This window comes from Pteropus medius, unplaced genomic scaffold, assembly GCF_902729225.1.
Source record: "Pteropus medius unplaced genomic scaffold, Ma_sr-lr_union100, whole genome shotgun sequence".
NCBI lineage: Eukaryota > Metazoa > Chordata > Mammalia > Chiroptera > Pteropodidae > Pteropus > Pteropus medius.
The window spans coordinates 15061882-15078624 of NW_024349796.1; the positions used below are offsets into that span (position 1 = coordinate 15061882).

Sequence of the window (16743 nt, forward strand, 5' to 3'; positions counted from 1 at the left end):
CTAGATTCTCTCCACGTGGCTCTGATACGGCACCGTTCTGAATACGACACCAATGAAATGCAAACAATTAAAGAGTGTGGCTGACAATCTGGGGAGAAAAAAGTTGCAGCCAGTGACAGAGAATCCTAAAAACACCTGGCTCACAAAGTATTCAAATACAGTCCTTTAGGTGTCTGAAAGAAGTAGAAACATTGGGGATATCATGTTTGCACCTCGAAGAGTCTCTTCTTGGGTCTTGGATATCTTCTTTCACATTTATAGAAAAATATTTAATAGGAATATATGTTTTTCCTTAGGCCGATAGTGGGAAATACTGGATCTGAACAGAACCTGGGTTTCAAAAATATAAATGTCCAGATTCGATCATCTCTTCAGCCAGTCCGATCCGTTCTGTGGACTGGTTATTATCAAAACTGCGGACAAAGAAGACCTACCGGCCCAAATCCCTTTGTCTGGTTTCTAGATTCTTCTTAATCTGCCCTCATCTGATTTAGCAACTGCAACTTCCACTTGTGCCTAACAGGAAGTCAGCTTTTAGTGGACTCCATTCCAACTTTCTAAAGTCTTCCGAACTTTGCTAATTTTGGTCTCCATGCTGTTCACTCCCTTTGGGGTGTCCAACCTCCCCTCCTCCCTCAGCTTTAATCGGCCATAGTCTTTCCTGGTTCTCACGTCCATTTCACACTGATTGTTACACCTTCTGGTCTTGACCCCCTTCAGTCCCTCCCAATGAAGCTTGAACATTGAAAGGATGTGCAACATTTTCCTCATGGGCAGCCCTAAGACCCCTAGGCTATTACAAGGGTCACGAGTGAATCGAAAAGGAAAAATACAGTTAACTGTGGAGAAGGGAGAGGATCCAGTTGAGAGGCTCCTTTTATTTCCTGTCGCAGACCTTGCTCCAGTCAAGTCTGACACAGCGCTCTCCGTGTGGATTCTTGAATTCTCATTCCCGCAAGCGAGACGATAGCCTCTAGGGTGTTCTCGTTCTCCAAACTTCTCTGGCTTTAGTTCGCGGCCTCTTTCCTCCGAATGACCCTGTTTCTTCTCTTTGAGTCATGGCAACGATTATTTGACACACACACACGCGCACACACACACACACACATCACACACACACACACACACACACACACACACACATTTCCCCTCAAATAATTTCAGGTATTTACTTTCAAGATCTACAAGGGCTATTGTAAGAAAAACAAATGAGGAAGACAGGCTGTGACTCTAGTAGAAAGTTTGCCAGAGGCCAACTGGAAATACTTTGTTTTCTAAGCTTATCATTCCCAATGCCATATCTCTGTCATAACCAGTCATCTCGTATCATGATCTGCGCCTATGTTTGTGTCTCCCATTGGTCTGTGAGTTCAGCCCTATTGGTTTTTATGTGCCTGACACAGGGTCTGGTGTGTAATAAGCCCACAACAAATGTGTGTAGCGCATTAAAGCGACTGTAGATTTCTTTAAAAAAGAAAAAGGTTTCACAATATGTGAGCAACGGTCTCCCTTTTTCTTTAAATTTTTTTTTGATTTTTTCTTTTTCTAGTTATTTATTTGTTTGTTCATTTGCTTGTTTATTTATTTATTTGTAACAGACACAGCGATGGCCTGGGTACCTCAGGCAACACAATGGCTCCCTCTCTTCCGCTTCTCAACCTACCAGTTTCCCCCTGAAAATTACCTCAGCTTATTATGTTTGTGTTGTCTGTGTGGTTGTGAGCATCCGTTCTTTCTCTTTAAGGTTGTGTGTAGCCATTTTCTTCTATGGAGGGAAAAAAAAAAACAAAAAAAACAAAAAAAGCCCGATGCTCGCAACAGTGGTTCGCCAAAGCTGGCGAAACGGATTGGTTTTGTTGACACATAGTTTCGGTCTGCCTTGCTGACACTTCTCAGCCCTCTGCCGGGTTGCACAAGATTGTGTAACTTTATGTGGAAATAAATGAGTTTATTAGCTCCGAGTTATGTGCTTGTGGCTGTGTCCGTGTATGATAATAAACAGCTTTTGTGGATCCTTACAGCAATCATGACACCATTCTCTCTCAGTCCACCCTTTACCATAAACTATGCCATTATTCATTTCACTGGGAACCTCTAACCTCAAAGAATGCCGTGCGCGTAGCTCGCAGAAGCAGAGTCGTGGATGGCAGGCTCTGAGTAACCCTCTACAGGCAGGGCCCTGTGACAGCCAAGCCGCCTGCTCCTTCCATGTTGGTGGCCTGTGACATTTCTCCTTTAAACTATTCCCAACTAACACAGCTTTGCCTCCCTAGACCCAGGAGTTCTCAGCAACTGAAAACAGTACAGTGTTTTCTGGAGCCAGCCCTAGTCACTTGTGGGGCGAGCCGGTGTCTCCCGGAGAAAACTCAGCTGAACCGAGGTCTCTGCCTTCACGGAGCACACGAGCCCACAAAACTGGACGAGCCACTGGCGACGCCGGACCTCTCAAAGGGCGGGAGCCCCCCGAACAAGCACAGAAGCCAACGGAGCTGAGCTCCAGGGTGGGTGGCGTTAGGCGAGGTGAATGGGAAAATCTCTGAGGGAGAGAATGGAAGGGTTAGAGATTGTAGTACACGGAGAACGTTCTCGTGTGCCGGGGGTGGGTCACGTGGGGGGAGAAGGGCGAAGGAGCGACTGAGTCGTGGGAAATGGAAGGGAAATGAAACCGTTAGATAAGCAGATCAGCTAAAATTCCCTCGGGAAAAAACAAAAGACTGTGCTCTGTCTGAATCACCGAAGAGTTTTAGGTAAGACACTAAAACGAGAAGCAGAATCTGGGCTCTGTGCCATAGACGTTTGTTACGGGGCCTTCGTTAGGGACGAGGCACTGGGTTAGGTGTTGGAAGACAGAGGCGAGTAAGGAGTGGCCCTGCCTTTGGGGACCTCGGTCTCGTCAGAGATAAGCTGTAAATGGATGATTTCACTAAGCCGTGATAAGTGCTGGGTTAGAGGCAGGCCCGGGGCCTTACGGAAGCTCAGAGACGAGGGTCCAGTCTGACCCTGAGAAGAGTCGGGGGAAGGTGATGTGGGGAGCACAGGTGATTCATTCTGAAAAGGAGGCCCGTGTGTGGGGTGGGGGGCAGTGGAGCAGGAGCCGGCAAGCTTCTTACAGGTGGAAGGTGTCATACCTGACACCACGTGGTATTTGCTGAGGCTGCTCCCCCGCGTCTGATCCTCTGGATCGTCAAGTTTGAGCTGAGGTGGGGGAGTCGGGGAAGAGACACCTGGGGCAGGAGACCCTCAGAGGGGTGGGAAGCTGGGCACCAGGGGGCGGGTCGCGAGGAAGGGCCGGGCGCGGGCGAGGGCGCCTGCGGGCCAGAGGCGATCGGAGCAGGTGCTCTCAGGGCTGGCCGGGGTGCTGCCGGGACCAGTGGGCAGGAGCGGTGGGCGCTGAAAGCCTTTTTTTTTTAAACCTAAAATTCTGAAGGTGCTGGAATGGCGAGAACAGGGAGGGGCAGAGACAGGAAGCGGTCTGGGGTGACTGGGAGGCTTTCGGCTTTGCCGGCTGCCTCCATGTGCCGCCCGTAACGACCCTCGGGAGTGACAGGCCGCGTTTGAGGGACCTCGCTGGCATCCACTCCGAAAGGAGACTGGCTGTGACTTGTCTTCGTCCCGCCAGCCGGCAGCTTGAGCTTCAGAGGAGCGGAGGCTCCACTCTGGTCCTGGCTCCGTTCACTGCTGGAAGGCCTGTCACCGCGGGCAGATGAGGGACCCCTGCGTTCTGCCCCTCGTCTGCGGGCGATGATGGTGGCGCCTGCCCGGGAGGGTGCTGGCCGCTGAGCGCTGAGCTCTTGCTGGCCCATCGTTCCGGAGATGCCTCTCTGTCTCTTTCTCCGCTCGGCTGGTCCCCTAGTGCAGGGCTTCGTCTCCAGGATCCCCTGTCACCGGGAACGCTGACAGAGCAGATGCTCTGACCCTGCAGCCATGACTCAGCATTCCCGAGAGGGTGTGGGTTCAACATTCTTCCAACACCTTTCAGTTCACTTAGTATTTACAGTGCGTGGTAGGCCACGGACAGAGGCACAGAGCTGGCGGGGCTGTCACCGCCGGCAGGATCTCATGTTGCAGCTCTGCGAAAGCCGCATGGTATGTTTTTCTCCTTCTGACAAAAAAAAAAAAAAAATGGATTGAAATATTTCAGCGGACGTAAATGTTTTATATTAACAAATGGCAGCAAGAAGGCGGCTACAGTGGAATCCTCAGGACAGATGCTGGTTGCAGTTCTGCATGTAGGAAAGTCAAATAGGGGCGAAGAAAATGGTATCTGCCCCCACCCAACACCCCCAGACAGAAACCAGAGCGTTTACTATACGCTACCATGGCTCAGAGGTCACAGGTGGGAAAGAAGCGGAATCAAGTTCCTGAGAGGCGCCTGTCACCGGCACTGCTTCCTGCTGGGGACGGTAAAGAGCCCGTGTTGACGTCAGCGGGCGTGGCTCCTTCCAGAAGAGCCAGAAAGAAGATCCCACGTAGGTGTTTTTTCATGTTGGAAAAGCTAGTCGGGAGAGAAAAAAACAAGAAACATTATTTCCCCCTCGTCTTTTAATACCGTTTTCAGTAGCACAATGCGTTTAAAGTAAGGCATAGTTTCCTCAGAGTAATACGACCTCAGGACATGATTTATATGGAAAATTTAAGTAAGATTAATGCAATTTATTATCCGACAGGATATCCCTACAAGCCACACTATTTGGCCGAATTTTAGATTCCCAATCTAATATTTCAGATGAGATTTCCAGATGTGTGTCTTATTCCTCTATTAGTTTAGTCAGGGTGATAGAGAGTTTGTAAAACAGGAGAGCTTAAACTAGTTTTAACACTTGATTAATCATTGAAATTACTTTGTTACTGTTTCGATTCATTGACTTTTGTTTATTAAGTAACTCCCTAAAACCCAAAGCCAACACAAACTAGAGGCATATTTCCAGCTTTGCTAATTTATTTGATGACTTCTTCAAAGAAAAATTTTCAAAAAGCAGCAAATATATGGTTCCCTTCAAGGGCTACTCCATGCCTGCTCCTGGCCCCAAGAGCAACCAAAGTGTCCCTTAGTCTTGGGGCACACACACATATGCACACACCCCAAACCCATATTCTAATTTCCTGGAACATTTCTGGGCATATAAATCTTAAAAACAAATTGAATAAATAATTATGGGAGCTTTTGCTGCTTCCATCAAGAAACAGACGGACAGCACAGAAACTGTCCGAGGTGACAAACCACACAAATATTCTGCTCTTTTATAAACCACTGGCAAGTCTGCTAAGGGAGGCGAATTCCAGCACCCCCAGTCCGATGGCTTTGCATGGAGGGATGAGCTGTGGGAACAGTGTCAATGACAATTAGACACACAGGAGACTCAGCTCTTAGCATGGAGTCTGGGGCGGGTGGGGAGCTGATGCAGAAAGTAGACAAAGCTCCAGACCAGAACTTCTTTTCGGGATATGAAAATTTCCTGAAGTCTGGGTTTGGTAAATTGATTACAATCTCTTTTCAGAGACCTATCAGGAGCAAACTCGTGGGTTGCAGACATAAATTTGAATTCCAGAGTCTTCGACTAACCCAACTCATAAATGAATTCCTAAATGCTGACTGAGCCAGAAGACCCAGCTTTGGAAAACTACTTGGCAGGAATCATTAGTTTCAAAATGAGATGAACTGCTCTATTTAGCCCTCATTCAAAACTTTACAGAAATGCCAGATTTCCATAAACACAGGTTTCCTTGAATTTCCAGGGCTTTGATTAACTGGTAGATGAGGGTGTCTCACAAATACAGATTTGTGTGCAACCATTCGGCTTGGATGAAACCGGGAGCTGGAAACCGACACACAGTCCTCTCTTCTTTCGAAGATGTTGACTCTTCTCTTGTTTCCCAGAAAGCTCTTTATGCTATGAAACGTTTGGAGAATTAAAAATTAGTCTATGGTTTTAAGATGTGGCTATAGATCATGTTCTTGTCATGAATATCATCATCCGTTAAGCTTTTCGTGACTGATTGACAGCGCACTGCTTAATATGTGTCTTTAATGCCCCAAAGGAACGAGAGAATTAAAAAATCACCCTTGTCTCTGCTGAAAATGTCGTGGCTTCTACCAAGTAGAGATTGCTTGCAAAGAGATGTTTTCTTGTTTGAATGCGTTTTCATTTCTCACTCTAATGGCTGTTTTTCTCCACTGATACATGAGGCAGAGTACCTAAAGCTGATACAACATAGACCCCCAGAGATAAAAATTTGGGTCGTTGCTTTTTTAATTTTCGTTTTCTGACTCCCATGTTCAAGTCAATAAAAACAACATTAATTTGGAGGGTACATAGCCAATTTTCTGCATTCTGAAAAGCTGTTTCCTTCCAAGGGAGTTGTTTTAGAGTCCAGGACTGACGTGAATTATGATGTGGATCTATCGTCTCTGTGGGCTTTTCCCATATTTCTGTCAACATCTGTCATTTGTCCACATGGTTTTAAACCTCAGAGAGTGTGAAGAAGAAAGTATTACTTAAGCTAGTTAGGCTGCTTCAACCAGGTTGAATTTTAAATTTTGAGTGGAAAGATTAAAAGGTATCCAAAGACCAGGTTTGCTAAATCTAGGTTTAAGCTTAATTTACAACAGGACGAAAACACCCACAGTTATCAGGAACTTTGGCTTCAGTTTTAATCTATTTCTGGGTAGTAGACACTCATATGCTAGTCTAAATGACTTGAATCTTACAGGTGATTCTCCAAAAGTTCACCTTCCAGTTATAGAAGGGAGCGATGTAGAAGTCATCCTTGGAGCATTCTTTGAGCAAGATTGGGTTCTAGGCCGTAGAATGGCAGGAGCATCAGGCAGGTGTGGATCTAGCCCAGAAATGGCGAAGCAGCTGACCCTGTAGCGGTTTTTTTCAAGCAGGAGAGTTTCAAGACTTTCGTCTGAGATTTGTCATGATAATAACTCCACTCAGTGTTGGACGAAGGCTTTGCCTACAGGACCTGGTAGGCAGCCTAGCGATAGCACCACGGGTGCGATGCTGTTTTTAGATCGATACCTCTTGTCGTCCATCTCCTGCCCCTCATCTTCCTCTTCCTCATCGTAATTATCATCATCCTCATTACAATCGCTTCCTGCCTTAGTGGTTCACTTAGAGATTCACCAAGGCAAAGCATGATTTAGCTGATTTATCTATTTTCTTCTCTTCCTTTTCCTATTTTTTTCTTTTTTCCCTCTCTTCTAAGAACCCAAACCAACAAGATAAGATTTCAGAAACAGTCCCTATAAAATCGATCCAACACAAACATCTATGTGTAAGGGGCTGGTCTCCAGTAGGATAAGCAAGTTGGCAATGAGAGCTAATTGGCAAGTATTCTTGGATCTGACCACCTCAGGGGACTCCTGGGATTGGTTCTCGGAACCTCCCACTCTACAGTGCAAAGATCCTGAGAAATGCCATCCCTTCATTTGACAGAATGCGATGCCATAAAACAGCATTCTGAGTAAGGACAGGAAAGTATGGGGACACTGGGTGAAAAGGGGGTGAGGACAGAGACTAGTAAGAAGACAGCAGAATCCACTCGATGATGAGTCTACATTTTCATTTCACACTACGGGGAAGAGTCATTTGATTTACAGGACCAGCTTTGCCAACAGAGATCTTAGGTCCTGTTAATGCAGTGGGGTGACCCGCTGTTTGGACGCACTTTCTGTGACTTGGTCATTTTTCTCTGGACTCTAGGATGCCTCTAGTGCTCTGTCCTCCTCCTTTCCTTAGGAGCGCCTTGTCCGCTGCTGCCTGTCAGCTACCTGAGGGTGGTCATCTGCCACCATCTCTGCTCCCAGGCACTTTCATTCCTGCACGACCGGTAAAGCACAGTGTTTCTTCTCTATCTTCACTCACCTGTGGAAAAACCTTCTGTTGTTATTGTTGCAAGCGTTCTGTATTCTAGGCACTATACTAGGCACCAGGAATACAATGAAATCTGTAACCTTCTGAGGGGACTGTCTTAAGTCTTCCTAAAGAAATGTAAATCGCAAGGGAGGTGCATTCTGTGAAGGTAAACTACAGGGCCCAGCATATCAGCATGCGTTTAGCTTGCTCAGAAAGGTCTGGGCTGTGACCGTAGGGCTGAGCCTGAAGTTCGAGCAGGAATTAAGTAGAGGAAGGGGGAGCAAAGAAGGTTCTGGTTGGAGAACCAGGTTGTGCAAAGCGTGCGCGCTCCCAGCCAAAACCAGACTGTGGTCTGTGTTCGGAGGTGCGGTGGAGGTGGAGAGAGTTTCCCTTTCATCACCTCTGAGTCGAAATTTGTCACCTGGGTCTTGGAACCAGTTCTGCCACGTGTGCTCCAAGTTTTATATGGACTCTTAGCTAAATGGCTTCTAAAAACAGCATTAGCACATCTATTATTCCACACAGTGGATGCTTGATTCACGGGTCCAATCCCTCAAAATGCTTTATTCTAAAAGAAAGAAAGCGAAATCAGTGCAAGGGGTAGGACAGAAACGCAAGATGCCAGCAAGCACTTCTTTGTCTTTCTTCTTCCACGTCCCAAGGGAGTAAGTCCCTTTCCTTTCTTCAGACGACGCGCACCAGCAGCCTCTGAGTACATCATTTCAAGCTACAGAAGCAGGAAGCATTCAGCCACGTTTGTCTTTGGGGCACGTTCACCTAGAGCGGCCTCTTAAGTGACACTTTTCTCTAGGACCGAATGTACCAGATTCCACCTTCTTTGTTTCAGTTCTTGGAATTTTAGATTTGACCTGGTTTATCGTTTATTTCATTATAGCTTCAGTTCCTCTAAAATTTGGGTTCCCCACCCCACAGAACACTGCGTGCAACCTTGAGTGACGTCTCTCCTATTTTGATCCCTTGCCCTGGACCCCTTGGTCCCTAGAGGCTGTTCTGAAAATAGTACCCTCCTGGTTTATCTCCAGTGAGACCTGGACACCCATCTCTCTGTATGGTGACCCTCAAAAATCATACTGTTATGAGGAACAGCTGTTGTGCAACTATTTTTTTAATGAGGTCTTTCTGTTTTTGTTCTAGTTTTAAAAATAGTACATCCTAGCTTTAGAAAACAGAAAATACAGAAGTAAGAAAGAGAAATATTTTAAAAAATCATCCATACATGTAGAAATGACTAATATAAATATTATTACATAGTTTTCTTCTGCATATGAATATTTTCTTCTGTATGTGAATATATTCAGTACATGAACATAGATTGTATTGAGTTGTAAGAGTTCTTTGTATAGTCTAGATATCAGTACTTTATTGGATGTAAAACTTACAAATCTTGTCTCCCAGTCTATGGCTGGCTTTATATTTTCTTAATAGTGTCTTTTAAAGAACAATAGTTTTTAATTTTTAGGAAATTCGATTTATTATATATGTTACAAGTTATAAATATCTATGATTACAGATGATTTTTTTTATGCTTATTTTTAAAATCTTTGCCAAATCCAAAGTCATTGAGATTTTCTCTTCGTTTTCTTCTGGAAGTCTTACATTTTGAACTTTTACATTTACTTCTATGACCCATTTCGGTTAATTTTTATGGGTGTTATAATAACCCATTATGTTATAATGGACCATTCATATATATATTCTGAATTCTCAGTTTAATCTATGTGTCTGTCGATGCAAATACCATACTGTCTTGATTATTATAGATTTATTTATACTGTCTGGGGATAAGGTAGTGTAAGCATTCCTACTTTGTTCTTTTGTTTCAAAACTTTTTACTTACACTAGGTCCCTTGAATTTCCATTTAAATTTTAGAATAAGCTTGTCAATTTGTTCACAATGGCTTGTTGGTATTTTGATTGTGATTACTTTGTATCTAGTCATAAATTTAGAAAGAATTTACATCTTAAAGTTATTTTCTTGTTCGCAAGTACTTGCCCGTGAATATTCTCTTATTATTCTGTAGGATATATAGCGATGACCCTGTCTAAGATCTAATATTAATAGTTGACATTTTCTCACTTTTTCTCTATATGTTTATCAAACTTGTTTATCGTCTCAAAGAACTAGCTTTTGGTTTAATTAATTGTCCGAATTCTTTTTCTGTATTCTAGTTTATTGATTTCTGCATTATTATTATTATTATTATTTTATATTTGCTATTCTTTTTCTTTTTCCTTAAGGTGGATGGTAGGATCATTGATTTTTGAGACTTTTTCTTTTCTAATACAAGCCTTTAAAGCTATACATTTTCCTTTAAATATTATATTAGCTGGACCCCATAATTTTGATGTCTTTTCCTTTTTATTCCATTTAAAATACCTCCTAATTTTCTGTTAATTCCTCATTTGACCCATGGTCATTTAAAAGCACATTGTTTAGTTTCCAAATATCGGGAAATTTTGCAAAGATCTTTCTGTTATTCACATTTAATTTAATTCCAAACGGTCAGAGAACATACTTTGTATGATTTGAATATTTTTAAATTTATCGAGGCTTGTCTTATGCCTTAAAGTGTGATTGATCTAGATAAATGTTCTGGGTGCATTTGGAAAAAAAAGTGTATTTTGCTGTCGTTGGGTAGAATGTTTTATAAATGTCAATTAGGTAAAGTTGCTTGATAATGCTGTTCGTACTCCATATCCTTATTATTTTTTTGTGCGTTTGTACCTGTTCTATCATTTATGAGAGAGGTATTGAAATATCTGATTATATTTGTGAGTTCATCTAGTTCTTTCATTTCTCCGAATGTTTGCTTCACATATTTTGAATCTCTATTACTAGCTGCATAAATATTTAGGATTGATATGTACTTCTGATAAATTAACTGCTTTCTTACTATGAAATAACTTTATCATTTGTAATATTTCTTACGAGAAATCAGCTTTGTCTGATATTGATATAGCCACTTCCATTTTTTTGATTAGTGCTAGAATGATGCATCTTTTTCTCTCCTTTTCCTTTGAATCTATCTGTCTTTACATTAAAGTTTTATTTCTTGTGATTAGCAAGCAGTTTTCTTTTTTGTTTTAAGTCTGTTTTTCAATCTAGTCACCTGCCTTTTCCCCGTTATTTTTAGATCATCTACATTTACTGTGATGCCATCTATTTTCTATTTGTCTTATCTTTTTCTCCACTCTTTTCCCTCTTTTCTGCCTTATTTTTGACTAGTTGCATATTTTTAATTTCATTTTATCTTCCGTATCGGCTTATTAGTTCCATCTCTCTACAAATATTTTTTTTAGTGATTGTTTTATGGTTTATCATATGTGACTTCATTACGGTTTACCTTCGGGTAATATTAAACTTACATAACAAACGAGAACTTTACAGGAGAACGCTTCCGTTCCTCCCTTTTCTACCTGAGTGTCATTATTGTCATGCATTTTACTTCTGCATACGCTGTAAGCCCAATGATACATTTTAAAACGGATTTTCAGTTTAAATAACCAATTAAAAAATAATGAAATATTTCTATTTAAGCATATGTTTTGCATTTCTGGCACTCCGGTTCTGCGCCAGCTCTCGAATGCACTGGTTAAGGAACCTCCGGCTCTGGAGGTGACTGCCAAGCGGGAGAAGGTCCTTTACCTCCGTGAAACTGAGCAGCTAGAAACCATAGTGTCCCCACGTCCCCTCTAGAGCTGGGATTCACGGCCCTGATCAACCTCTATCCAGGACGAGTGGAATTAGGGGCAGGTAGCAAGCCATTAGGTAGAAGGCGGCTGCCACAACTGTCTCTAAGGTGGCCTTACCCAAGATCATCCTGTGACTCCAATATCAGTACTTATATTTTCTCTGAAATAAGGTCAAATTCCCAAGCATTCGAAAATATGTCCTCCAGGAACTATTTTATGAACCACCAAAGGGGACTAGGCAGGCTGTGCTGACCAGCCCCAGAGACCACAAATCGGGCTGGTTCCACAATGACTCACTAACCTCTAGGGCTCATTGGCCCCTCGGAGGAAGGGGGACAGCCACCGAGATGTGCCCTCCGAGAACCTAATCGTTACCGGTTCTGCAAAATGGGTTGCTCTGCCTCTGGCCACATTCTGTGCCCTTTGGCACTGGAGTGAAAGATCAGCAGGGGCAGAAGGGTGGCAGTCTGGAGTGACTGACAGAACGGGCTGAGCATATAATTATATCATGAGTCAAGCTCTCTCCAGGGATGTAAGATGACCAGAGGAAAATGAAATAGCATTCCATCCCACATGAACAGAGGCCCTGGTGGAGAAAGCTGACTCCTGAGAAAGAATACTCAGACTAAGAAGTTCCCAGCACTTGGACGTCTCATGATTTGTCCCTATGCCCCTGCTCTCAAAAATAAAGGGATGATGTGGGCACCGTTTATGTCTTTGCTTTAAACCTAGAGGAGCGAGTGACCAAACAACCCACAGGGATAGATAACTTTAATAACAAACAAAAAAAGCCATTTAGCTGGAAAGCTTCTTGCATCATTTTAGCTCCAACGGACCACTGTTTATTCAGGAAGACATTAGACTGACAAATGTTGTGGTTAAAGTTAAAAAATTTGTTCTCCTCGCTAAACCACTTCCAAAGGTATATTTTTATGGGTCCAAGAATAGCAGCCTGTTTATCTTGCTAGTGCGGATCCTCCCTCTTGTTTCTTTTTGGTCAACATCCAAAGAATTAGTCTCTTTGCACAGTGGTGACATAGTAGCCGAAGCCAAATAAGTATGAATGACACTTGCTCCCCTCCAATGCCCCCGCCTGCTTCTCAGATGATATAATTAGCCAGGGGACTTTTGATCAGTTCACCAAAGAAAAACAGTTATGGGGCAGCCCCAGCAGGGGTTATGTGGTCAGAGACATCAAAATAAGAACGATGCCCTTTTTAAGATGATTTCCAAAAAGGGTTATTTTAGACAGAAAGTGCAGAAGAAACAAGGAAATGGTCTGAGTGGGAAAGAATAAATAGATTTCGATATTGACCTTCCGCCAGTCACTACCCATATTTCTGAAGGTAACAAGCAGTAAGGTGGCATTTGTGGCAGAATTTGGGGGGTAAGTTAAAGTGTGAGGTCGAGTCTTCATACCATCTGGGGGGGCGGGAGGCAGCCAAGTAAGCATTTAGAGTTCGGTGTCTACTTGTTCAGTGTTCACTGTTCAGCGTGAACATCAAATGGGGCGACATATTGACATAGGAAGAGACATATTCGAAAAAGACTGTGACTTTTCATTTCATATTTATTCCTGAGAGGCGGCTGTCATTACAGGGAATGAATTTTCCCTTCTATTAGAAGTGAGTGATCGAATTAAAGGAGACACATCTGCACGTCTCAGCCTCAGAAATGACGACGGAGGCAATTTGGCATTAATACTGTGCCAATGTCAAAATCCTTGAAGCGATGGCACTAAATCGGTTAGTCAACAATTTTTGGCTGCCCGTTTGATATTTATCTAACTACTATGAAGGGGAAGTAGAGCCCTATAGGGATTCAAATAGAAGGGCCTTGTGAGAGAAAGCCATGACCGGTAGGGTGGCCAATGTAAGGCGCACTATTTCTTAGTGAAATGCCCTGCGAGAGTGTGGGCAGCTCCCTGCCCCCTTCCTCACTCCCTGTCCAGCCCACACGGAAACCCTCGATGATGTTATGAGTGTTGAGAATGTGCAGCTGATTGATCTAAATTGATCGCCAAGTGGGGGGCCATGTTTCCATCCTTCTTTCATGGACCATGATGGTTTTACTTCAATTCTAACCATTAGAGATTCAGTTCTTTCGATCTAGCAGAACTGTCTTTGTTTTCGAAGGCATCTATTACCGTCTTTCTTCTCAGATGACTTTTTTGTTCTCTTACATTTCACACTGGTGAAATGGAAATGAGTTTCGAAATTGATCGATAGGTCCGTTGAGCCGGGAGGCGTTCCCGAGGCGGCCTCCTTTATGTCCGGAGCTTCGTTCTGATTGGTCAGTTTCCCCCTTCCTCTTTCACCTCATTGGCTGCTTCTACCCAGAGCCAAAGTAGCAGGTCAGTTCCGTCAAGTCAGCTGGGAAAAGCGATCACTCACAGTGGTTGGTGACATCCAGGCACAAGTGTAGCCACTGTCCTGAAAAGAACTTTCTTTCCCATCTCTCTTTCTTTTTGGAGTTAAAGATTTTTTTTTTTTTTATCCTCTCAATATTATCTTTTCGATGCTGCGAAAGCATTATTTATAGAATCTCTGCAAAATAGCTTTGGACGCTCTCGGTCAAGGAGATGTGGTAGAGAATCGTATTAGACTGGGTCACAAGGGAAAGTGTCTGAAAAAAATATGAATGGGACCCAGGGGAAATGAAAATTGAAGAGAAACCAGACTTGAGCTGCAAATTCTCTCTTTTGCCAAGTTGGACTTGGATTATGTCATCATATGTAATTTCAAGGAATGGGCAGAGCAACTTGAATAAAAGAAAAAGTGATCTGACTCGTTTTCCGAAGCGTGAATTGAACCAGAGAGAGAGAATTTTCTTGGATGCAAAATAATTGTCTCTGATATTTGCCCCCTGGCGTTCATTCTAAGGAGCCTCATTGCTTTTCATTCTAAATGAGATGCAAAATGCTGGAGATACATAAAAGATCATCATTTCCAGGTTATGTATAACTTCCTCACACCTTAATACAAACATTACCCTGTCACATTCAACTAAAGGGGAAATTTTCCTCCTTGTTAATAGCTGCAGGAGGTGCACTGATGTGTATTCTTTTTATTCTCGCCTATAATTGCATGTTCAGTTTCTGCTGGATTTCCTAAAGGGGGAAGCACAGTCTTGAGCACTTCGTCACTGCATCAGTTTGTTATTGTTGTATGACAAGCCAACTCAAAACGTAGTGTCTTAAAACAATAAGAAATTATTTAGCTCTGATTGCACGGATTAGCAGTTTAGGCGGGGCTGTCTTGGCAGTACTGCTTGTCTGTGCCAGGCTTGGTGGATCTCGGCTGGGGTTCGTTCATGCTCTGTGCATCTTCAGTCAACTGTTAGCATAGCTAAGGGCTGCCTGGCTGTTAGCAGAGGGCTTCAGCTCTCCTTCAGGTGGCCTCTGAGTGGCAGGCTAGCCTGGGCATCTTCTCATGGCAGCTGGCTTCCAAGAACAGCGAGCAGATATAATTCAACATCCAAGTGCTTTTTATGACTCTGCTTCCATCCCATCTGCTAATGTCCCATGGGCCGGAAGAAGCCACCTGCCTAAACTGAGAGCGCACTGCCAACGAGCATGGGCCGAGGAAGAGTGGACCAGTGGGGCCGATGCTGCAGTCGGTGCGCAAGAATGGGTATTTTTAAAGTTTGTTCCATAATGAGAATCAAAAAGCACGTAATTTTTCTATTGTAATAGTTCACTGGGTAGACAAATTTATATATATAATATCGCTGGATAATGGTACATATGCCCCTTGGCGATGCATATGTACCATCATTTCAGGCATATTTTTTTTTTTCCTCTGGGAGCTAGAAATTATGGAGAACCTGCTATGGATTGAACGTTTGTGTCCCTCCGCCCCTGGCCCAAACTCATGTGTTGACGCCCTAACTCCAGGTGAGGCTATATTTGGATGTGGGTTCTCTAAGGAAGTAATTAAGATGAACTAAGGGTGAGACCCCACTCTGCTAGGATTAGTGTCCTTATAAGAGACACCAGAGCGTTCTCTCTCTCTCTGTCCCTGTCCCTTTCCCTCTCCTACTCCCTCTTGCTCTCCCTGCCCCAGCAAGCGTTCACTAAGGAAAAGCCATGAGATGACGTAGCAAAAAGGCAGCCATCTTTAGTCTGGGAAAGCAGCCTTCACTAGAAACCACATTTGCTGGCACCTCGATCGTGGATTTCTAGAGAACTGTGTGGAAATAAAAGTCTGTTGGTTACCACCGTGTTATATTTTGTTAAGGCGGGTTTAGCAGACTAACACAAAATGATAGAAGAAAAAAAAATCACTCTCCTTAGAATTCGAACTAGATATAACAACTTGAGAACATTTTAATTTGTTTGTGATACGATCATTCGGTCAGTCTACCAACCGATGACACTGGAACCACCTGTACTCTCTTCTAAAAAAGTAACAGTTACCTCTAACTTATACAACATTGTATGTCAACAATATTCCCATAAACCCGGAAAAAAAAATGATGGCCAACATGTATTATGTGCTTAACCATTTATTTGGCCCTTCCCACACATTATAATCTTTAATCTTCTTAAAAAGGCCGAGATAATTGTTATTCTTACAGTTTTAAAGATGAAGAGACTTAGGTTTAGAAGAGTTAATTATTTCTCCCCAATAACGCAGCCAAAGGTGGCAGATTGGGCACTGAGGCGGTAGCCTGTCTGCTTCCAGGGCCATTCAAGGTTCACCACACACCGTGCACGCTGTCATCTCGTCCCTCCCAGAGCTGCGAGCCTGTGAGGACACGGTTTCTACCTGAGGGTTTCCTGCTCTTCTTCCTCGAACCCCTCCTCCTCCCTTCTTTCTATCCTAGCTTCTTTAGATCCCCAAATTCTTAACATTTTGCCTCAGGCCAGGGGCCCGGTCTAGCTGGCCGCGAGTTGAGCGTCTGGCTAGGTAGGAAGTTAGATGTTCTTTTACACCAGGAGAAAAATTGACCCTTGTCAACTCACCCAGCAGTAAAGGGCAGCGAGGCGATGTGGAAGAACCTCCTCCCCACAACTAGGAGCTTTTCATCAAATACGAACAGCCTCATGGGGACCAGTCCCATTGGGGGAAGCTCGGACTCCGCTATCTACCATGAGCCAAGCAGCAATTCTGAGAGTAGATGGTAATTAGTTGACATCTAAGTTTAAGGGCGGGGGATGGCTTTG

At 43.6% G+C, this 16743-nt stretch overlaps 1 long non-coding RNA gene across 1 annotated transcript; it reads left to right on the top strand.

Moving 5' to 3' along the window:
• The first annotated feature begins 3487 nt into the window (after window positions 1-3487).
• On the top strand, window positions 3488-6307 carry LOC120619204 (uncharacterized). The gene is made up of 2 exons (XR_005657404.1): window positions 3488-4469; window positions 5499-6307. It is a non-coding gene; the product is annotated as an uncharacterized LOC120619204 (long non-coding RNA).
• Window positions 6308-16743: the final 10436 nt, after the last annotated feature.